The 9,694-nt window shown below is 38.3% G+C and overlaps 1 non-coding gene across 1 annotated transcript; it reads left to right on the forward strand.

The window, feature by feature from the left end:
* The first annotated feature begins 6,608 nt into the window (after positions 1–6,608).
* LOC115698344 (small nucleolar RNA R71) lies at positions 6,609–6,715 on the forward strand. Its single transcript, XR_004008097.1, has one exon. It is a non-coding gene; the product is annotated as a small nucleolar RNA R71 (small nucleolar RNA).
* Positions 6,716–9,694: the final 2,979 nt, after the last annotated feature.

Consider the following 9,694-nt stretch of genomic DNA (forward strand, 5'->3'; position numbering starts at 1 on the left):
ATACAGCAATGACACAGCAATGACTCAGCAATCCTGGGAAAGTTAACAGATTTCAAAAAACCAGCAAGCTTTTTCCAAAACTTGCAATAAACCATTCACAATCTCACAATGCATTCCTACATCAGTTTAGATCACAAATAGCCCAATAGAGCATCAAATCCTTAGTTATACATGGTAGCAAAATATTCCTATTTCACTACTAATTAATACCTAAAAGAAAAGGTAAAAAATCATGCATCAATTAGAAGGGTTCAACTAGGTCTTACTTTTCCAAGTAGGATCTAGCTTGCTAAATGTTAAAAATGGCCAAAAATTAACATTCATTCAACATTTCATCACAACTAATTGAACTAAGTCAAGATTACTTCATCGTTGCAAAGTCAAAACACTAGTCCATACAAGGGTTTATAATCACCCAAATCTCAAAAAGTTTAGTTCATAACTGAAATTAAAAACTCAAAACCAGAAAATGTATTGTTCATGAAGTTAAAGAGAAGCTTAAAGAGAAGAAAATGATACAAAACGAAGTGGAGAGCAAGAGAAATGAGTGGTGAGCTCAAATCCTTTCTTTGATAGTTGTCTTCTTCTCCTTCTTCTCAATCTTCTTCTTCTTTGTACTCTCTTTCTCTGTACTCTTTCTATCCTTTTTGCTGCTGTAATTTTCGTACTGCTATTCAAGTGCAGCCAGCCCTCTCTAATCATCTTCTTTTCTTTTTGCTCCCCAATTAGGGTACCAAAGTTTACCCTAATTGGAAATCCAAGTCATTACCCACTTGTCCTTCATTTTCCACCTATTTGTTGAATCATTAGCCACATTTTGCCACCTCAGCTCATTTTTCTCTTCATTAATGCCAGCTGGTTTTTCTGTCAAAATAAACTTACTGGGCTGGCAATTGCTACGCGATGATTGCTATAGCAATGCCAGTCAGCAATAATCATTTTCCTGCTCCTTTTTCTCCTTGTCCCAAACATTTCCAAATACCTATTCTTGTATTTTTTTCTGCTTAAAACACATAAAAACAACAACATAAGTCCATCTAACACATACTAACACACACACTTCCATTTATTACAAAGACACAACAAACTAAACACAATTACACAATATAGACATTAATTGCTCCACAATTCACATTAAATTCAAGCTTAAAGATATGAAAATAACTCTAAATCTTAGAGTTATCAACACCCCAAACTTAGAATCTTGCTCGTCCTCGAGCAATGACAACACAAAATAAACAAAGTAAAACACAACAACAAATTTTACACAAAGACTCACACACAAGACACATGAGAGATTCTATAGAAATTCAAGATGGCCTAGCGAACATTGATGCTCTCAGAAAAAAAAAATGGAATTAAATGGAATAGGAAATTGCTTGCCATAACTTTATATGCTGCCCCTTTAAAGTTTTTGTCATTGGATAACATTGATATTTCCCAAAAGTCACCTAATCAACAATTTATACACGTATATCCCCCCTAAACTTTGAACTTTCTACAACTACCTTAAACTTTTTTCTTCTTTTTCATTCATTTAAGCTCCATAAGTTGGATTAGTGCACTCCTCTCTACTAATGTAGTCTAAACTTATCCCCTTGATCAATAGGACTTTATTAGGCTTGTAATGTAAGGCTTAGGGTTAGGGTACGGTAAAGGATGTATTTTAGCTAGCTCAACACCTAACCACTTCACTTGTCAAAAACCGAGCCTCTTCCATAAATTTTTTTTTTCTTTTGACTCACTTCCCTAATTCATTATACTCACAAGTACTTGATATTAAAATTAACTTCTCTTGCTATGTTTATTCCTTTTTTTGTTCTTTTTTTTTTTGCTTCAAATGGGTGAAACACCCCAAACTTTCCAAGAATATATATATATATGTACTTTTTTTTTTTTTTAAACTAAAAAGGAATTTAGTACTATATTATACTTATATATAGCAAGAGAAAGTTATTAAAAATGCATACTAATATACCTTGTGAGCTAATTCCCCCACCCCAAACTTACAACCCAACATTGTCCCCAATGTGGCTAAAAGTATAATCTTGAATTAGCTCGCCACAAATTACACTCACCGCACTCACCCCAAACTTAATGTGAAACTTGGCTCTTGACAAGTGAGAAATTAAGTTAGGACATATGTGGAAATGCAATTTAGGATGGATGTGATATGTGTGATCGGGTTGCACAACAAAACGAGGTTAACGGCTCAAACTTGGGTGACTAGGGAAAAATTGATTGATAGGGAGAGTTAGAAAGGCTCAAACGTCCAAGGAAGGCCTAAATCATTTCTAAGGGACAAATCTAACTAGGATTTCGCTTCAAAGAGATGCACTAACCAATTCTAGATGCTAAAATTACATGTGAAATAATCGTATGAGAAAGGTAAAGCATGGTGGAATAAATACAAGTATAAACTAGTGAGGAGAGACTAAAGGGAAACATCCATAATATCCAACAATGCAGCATGATAAGGCAACAAGTAAAATTAGGCAGCAACAATAATGGAATGGGTGGAAAGTATCATCATCGAGCAGAACACTAGGCCACAGAAAAACTCAAAAAAAAAAAAACTCTTAATGCCAAACTAACAACCACATAAACAACAAAGACTAAAAGTTCCAAGCACAAAAAACAACAACACACAACTAGCACAATACAATCGAAAAAACAAACAACACAAAACAGAAAAATATAAAAATAGCTTAGGTATGAGAAAAACTCCCTCTACTCGGAGTCCTCGTGGGGCTCCTCGGTGTTCGAAGCTGATGGGCCTCCCCACGGGTCCAGAACGTGCTGAGGGAATCTGTGGGAACTTGGCAGCCACAACAAATGCGTGGCGTCACCCTCTTGAATGTTAGGCATTTTTCTTTGGTTGAAGACTACACAGCCACAAAGAAATTCCCCTCTTCTTTTCTCTTTTTAAAATTTGTCCAACACCACACCACTAATTTTTTTTTCTACCACCACTCCAATCTATCCAAGTTCACAACCATAATTTTAAAACTACTCTAACTATTTCAGCACACTTCACCAACTTCAAGACCCACCCACACTCAACCCAACTACTAGGATTGCACATTCTCACAAAATATACATATTAAATTCTATCCACACACCAAACTAACACTTCTAATCACACCAAGCTTCCAATATCACACCAAGAATTTCACAATATAATCAGCCACGACAAGTAACTCCCAACATCACACCAAATACCCTTACAATATCAATAGTACTCAAATTAGATCCATCACTACTTGGCAGCCATGATAAATTTGTCACTGATAGTTTCAGAACCAATTCAAAACTCCACTTAGCAAAGTTATCAAATTTAACACACCCACACACCTCCACTTACTACTCGGCAGCCAAGAACAAATCGAAATAAACAAAAAAATTAGCAGTTTATTCTTGACAAACCAGTGGGAATTTGTTGTGATGGATCAGCTATCAAGAATGAATGGAAATGATGATGACGAAGGCTACTTCTGGTGGTTGAACGGAGCTGGTAGTTTTGTGCATTGAATGGAAGTTCGGGTGGGTTGTTGCTAAAAGATGAACGTGATGGTGAAGGTGATTTCAGGTGGACGGCGAACGTTGGGACTCGTGGTTGCTGAAGCTTAGTTGAAGGGGAGTTCGGTTGATGCAGGGAATCGTATGGATGATGGATTTGGGTGAAGTGGTGATAGTGAGTGGCTGAGTTGATGAATCGGAGGTTGAGTCGACAAGAAGATTGCTGGGTTGACGAGGTGAACGGAGTCAAGTGCGGGTTGAGTTGGATGATGAGGGCTTCAGGTGGAGTTGCTGGTTCGGTTGGTGAAGGGAAGTGAAGAAGATGATGATGAATGTGTTAGGGTTGTAAACATTGGGCTGAACTAAGTGGGCTGGGTGAATAGTGAGGGGGCCCAGTTTGACTTAATTCATAGACCCATTAGACTATAGGGTCAACATTTGATTAAAATCACTCTCCACAATCAACCAAAAAAAAGAAAAAAATCACCCAGTACAATGGCTCAATGATTAATCTGATAAAAGACAACTTCCCCAATGATTGCATCATTAAAACACTTTTTTTTTTCTTCTTTTTTTTTTTCTCTTTATCAGACCAACAACCACTCTTTTTTTTTTCGAACCCCAATAACAAAACCCTTGATACCACCTGATATGCTTGCTGCCAAATAATGTTGTTAAGCCTTTGCTATAGCAACTGGGTAGTAGTTTTCCACCCCAAACTTAATTTCTTTTGCCCATCTTGAAATTTCAACACTCCATTGCTTTCTTCACTTGATTTTCTGCACAAAGAAAGGAAATACTTTCTTAAATTCACCATGACATTTATTTAAACTAATTATAATATATCTATATATTTTTTTTTTTATCTTTTTTTTTTCTTTTGCTTTTTTTTTTTCTTGGGGTGCCTTTATTGAATTTTTTCTTCTCTTTTCATTCTTTTTTTTTTCAATTCAATCTTTCTTTTTTTCTTTTTCTTTTGGCACCCCCAAATTACAAGTCTCAAACATCCTTCAAAGAGATAGAGGTCTTTTCTCGGTTGACCTCTCCACCTCCAAACTTCACTCCTTGGCCATTCACTAAGAATTTTCTTCTTGAAAGTGCATCACGAAGTTCCACCACCCCATCGGGATATACTCTTACCACCAAGAAAGATCCATCACACCTTGAATCTAGTCGTCCATGAGTAGCCTTCGTTAAAGAATTGGAAAAAATTACTTGTTGCCCAACTTCAAACATTTGAGACCGAAATTTTCTACCAAGCTTCTTTTTCTTTCTCTTCTTTTTGGGGGGTTTTTTAGAGTCAAATGATGCTTTGTCTTTGCTTTCTTGTGCCTCATGATCCTTAGCAATTTCTTTAAGGAGAATCTTCTTTCTCACCTTCTTACTAACTTTGAATTTGGACTCCTCAACCATGTTAGGATCCATATCTCCAATTGCTAAGCATTCTCCTATTGCATCCGGGGCACGTATGGGATGGAAAACCTTGAATGTGGCTTGCTCATCTTGAGCTCTCATGGTGAGCTCTCCTTTTTCAACATCTATCAAAGTCCTTCCCGTGGCAAGAAATGGCCTCCCTAAAATGATTGGAACTTCCCTATCTTCCTCATAGTCAAGAATAATGAAGTCCGCCGAAAAGATGAACTTATCTACTTGTACCAAAACATCTTCAATTTTTCCATCCGGATGAGCCATGGAACGATCCGCTAGTTGGAAAGTGACAGTGGTTGGCCTTGCTTCTCCAATTCCCAATTTCTTGAAAATAGACATGGGCATGAGATTAATACTAGCTCCCAAATCACAAAGAGCTCTTCCAACATCCCGTCCCCCAATAGAAATTGGAATTGTAAAGCTGCCCGGATCTTTCAATTTAGGTGGAATTTTATTCTTCAACATAGCACTACAGCCCTCGGTCAAAGCGACCGTTTCAAACTCGCCAAGCCTCCTTTTCTTTGTCAAAATATCTTTTAAGAACTTGACATAATTTGGCATTTGCTCTAGCGCTTCTACCAAGGGAATATTGATATGGAGCTGTTTCAACACATCCAAAAACTTCCTGAATTGCCCATCTTGCTGCTGTTTTCGAAATCTTTGAGGAAATGGAAGGGGTGGTTTAGTATTAGAACATACTGGTGCGGATTCTTGTTGTCGGAGTTGCTGACCCGTCTTTGTATCAAGCTGATGCAGTATCAGCAATTTCCTGGGCAGTTTTTTTACTCAATTTTTCGTCGTTTTGGATTGAAGTGGGCTCCCCACTACCCTTTATTTCCTCCTCAGAATTTTTCAGATTCTTCCCACTCCTTAGCTGAATGGCATTGCATTGTTCCTTCCCATCCCTCCTTGGATTTTCCGTGTCGCTAGGCAAAGAACCTTGCGGCCTAGCTTTTAATTCATTGGCCAAATGTCCAAGTTGCAACTCTAAGTTTCGAAGAGAGGCAGCTTGACTTTGCATCACCGCATCATTTTTGGCCATATAATCCCGCATTAGACTCTCCAAAGAGCTTGGTTGGGAATTTTGAGCATGTTGTGGATGTCGCGGTTGTTGTGAGAAACCCGGTGGATATGCTTGTCTTCCTTGGGCTGGTGCGGTGCTTGAGCTTGCTCCTTGACCCCCCCAAGACAAATTAGGATGATTCTTCCAAGATTGATTGTAAGAGTTTGAGAATGCCCCATTGTTCCTATTAAAATTCTGATTTCCCATGTAACAAACGGACTCCGGATTAGATGGACACTTCTCAAACACATGCCCTTCTCCACAAAACACACATGAGACATCATCACTTTGAATGGCAGCAGCTGGTTGAATATTTTTAGCGTTCCCAATACTCAAATTCTTCAAAACATTCGTCATGGAAGCCATTTGAGCTGTCAAAGCCGTTATTGCATCTACCTCAAGGACTCCCGCCACTTTTCTACTTGTTGGAGCTCTTGTGTTGGACCATTGGTAGTTGTTACTTGCAATGGTCTCCAAAATCTCAAATGCTTCATTGTAAGACTTCGACAAAATAGCACCATTGGCCGATGCATCTAACACCATTCGAGAAGCTGCATTCAAGCCATTATAAAAAGTCTCCATCTGAATGCAATGTGGAATGCCATGATGTGGACACTTTCTCAAAAGTTCCTTAAACCTCTCCCACGCATCACTTGTGGACTCATCTTCAAGTTGCTGAAAAGACATGATCTCACTTCTGAATTTTGCATTTCTAGTAGGAGGAAAGTATTTCCTCAGAAACTTCTCAGCAAGGTCATTCCAATTGGTCACAGAATCAGGAGGCAAAGTGTTGAGCCATGATCTAGCTCGGTCTCGTAGTGAGAATGGGAATAGCTTCAACCTTAATACCTCTTCACTCACTCCTTGGATCTTTAAAGAATCACTCACCTCCAAGAATGAACGGAGATGGAGGTGAGGATCTTCAGTTGGCATCCCGCTGAATTGCCCCACGGTTTGGAGCATTTGAAACATCACTGGCTTGAGCTCAAACTGCGGTGCTTGTATTTCAGGCCTCACAATGCCTGGATTGAGCTCATTAAACATGGGGGCTGCATACTCTCGTATAGCCCTTGCTCGATCATCTGCCAATATGATGGGATTAGCAATTTGTTGAGCAATCCCATCATCATCAAAATTCTCAGCCATGATGTCTCGGCCCTTAGCCTTTTGAACCCTTCTTCTTCTTCGGAATGTACGTTCAATCTCGGGGTCAATAGGAGCAAGTTCAAAGTCCTCTTGTTGGTTCATACACTATAGATACCTGAGATTTCAAAGACAAACCAGCAAGATTAAAAGCACAAAAATTCTTAGAATGTCAATTAGTTGATAAAACAAAATTTAGAACTTAAAGTCCCCGGCAACGGCGCCAAAAACTTGTTGTGAAAATTATATTGCTTTATAATTGCGCAAGTGTACACAATCACAAACAAGTAATACAATGATAAGTAAATCAAAGTTCGTCTCCACAGGGACTTTTTACTAAATAATGTTAAATCAACTAAAAGTAATTCCAAGAATTTCAAATAAAAATAAAATAAAGTCACACATTAATTCACAAGAAAAATTGATAGCTTTGAATCTAAACTTGAGAACTAATTTTTTAAACTAAATAAACTAAAAAATAAGAAACTAGAAGTGATTAAAATGGTGGTAATTTCAGATTTAGAAAATAGACTTGGGTGATTAATTTCCACTTGTATGTCCCAGTTCATACAGCAATGACACAGCAATGACTCAGCAATCCTGGGAAAGTTAACAGATTTCAAAAAACCAGCAAGCTTTTTCCAAAACTTGCAATAAACCATTCACAATCTCACAATGCATTCCTACATCAGTTTAGATCACAAATAGCCCAATAGAGCATCAAATCCTTAGTTATACATGGTAGCAAAATATTCCTATTTCACTACTAATTAATACCTAAAAGAAAAGGTAAAAAATCATGCATCAATTAGAAGGGTTCAACTAGGTCTTACTTTTCCAAGTAGGATCTAGCTTGCTAAATGTTAAAAATGGCCAAAAATTAACATTCATTCAACATTTCATCACAACTAATTGAACTAAGTCAAGATTACTTCATCGTTGCAAAGTCAAAACACTAGTCCATACAAGGGTTTATAATCACCCAAATCTCAAAAAGTTTAGTTCATAACTGAAATTAAAAACTCAAAACCAGAAAATGTATTGTTCATGAAGTTAAAGAGAAGCTTAAAGAGAAGAAAATGATACAAAACGAAGTGGAGAGCAAGAGAAATGAGTGGTGAGCTCAAATCCTTTCTTTGATAGTTGTCTTCTTCTCCTTCTTCTCAATCTTCTTCTTCTTTGTACTCTCTTTCTCTGTACTCTTTCTATCCTTTTTGCTGCTGTAATTTTCGTACTGCTATTCAAGTGCAGCCAGCCCTCTCTAATCATCTTCTTTTCTTTTTGCTCCCCAATTAGGGTACCAAAGTTTACCCTAATTGGAAATCCAAGTCATTACCCACTTGTCCTTCATTTTCCACCTATTTGTTGAATCATTAGCCACATTTTGCCACCTCAGCTCATTTTTCTCTTCATTAATGCCAGCTGGTTTTTCTGTCAAAATAAACTTACTGGGCTGGCAATTGCTACGCGATGATTGCTATAGCAATGCCAGTCAGCAATAATCATTTTCCTGCTCCTTTTTCTCCTTGTCCCAAACATTTCCAAATACCTATTCTTGTATTTTTTTCTGCTTAAAACACATAAAAACAACAACATAAGTCCATCTAACACATACTAACACACACACTTCCATTTATTACAAAGACACAACAAACTAAACACAATTACACAATATAGACATTAATTGCTCCACAATTCACATTAAATTCAAGCTTAAAGATATGAAAATACCCAGTATGTCGCATATTTTTTGACTTAGACATTTTTTTGCATTACTTTTGAAATCTTTTGCTTACTCGCTCTTTGTTGTCATCGCAGATAGACCAGCTCGACCGACTCTTGACGCGACTAGTAAGGAGACAGCTGAAATGCTCGGGAGCCTTCCGGTACAAGATCGCGACTGGCGATTATTGTGTACAACTACGAAGTTGCGAGAACATCAGCTGATTCCTGAGAACGCAAGTCTTCAAAGGGAGCCAGTATACAAAGAACCATCCGAGAAGCAGCAAGAGCGAATAGACAAGCGTCTTTCTAAGCAAACTCCTCGACAAATTTCAGGTAACTCGTCTTTTGTTATAAACTAACAGGTAGGATTGTGATTTATACTTATCTTTCATTCATGTTCGCAGATATGACTTTTCTGAAGTCGGGCCCTGTCCTGAAGATCAAACCAAAGGGGGGAACAGCGACGACTTCACCGGTTGTTGCCCAGAAGAGGAAGAGCGATGTGATGGCTTCGCTTGTCGTAGACTCTTCCAAGAAGCTGGCCAAGACCACTCAGGACAAGGGGAAGAAAGTCTTCATTGACCCTCCTGTTCGCGCTCGCGACTTCCTGGCCATGCAGGAAAAGTTCCTGGCTGAGATCCCTTACGAGGATCTTGTTACTCGATCTGCGGGCTGGCCGCGCAGTCCATGGCTTTGTTCATAAAAGCTGCGGCTACTCCTTCGAAGGAAGCCGACTCGCTGAAGAGGCAGAACGCTCATTTTCAGGAGAATATAAAAAAGCTGAAGCAAGAAGTGGCGAGAATGGAGAAAGAGCTC

Source organism: Cannabis sativa, chromosome 7 (genome assembly GCF_029168945.1).
Source record: "Cannabis sativa cultivar Pink pepper isolate KNU-18-1 chromosome 7, ASM2916894v1, whole genome shotgun sequence".
Taxonomy (NCBI): Eukaryota; Viridiplantae; Streptophyta; class Magnoliopsida; order Rosales; family Cannabaceae; genus Cannabis; species Cannabis sativa.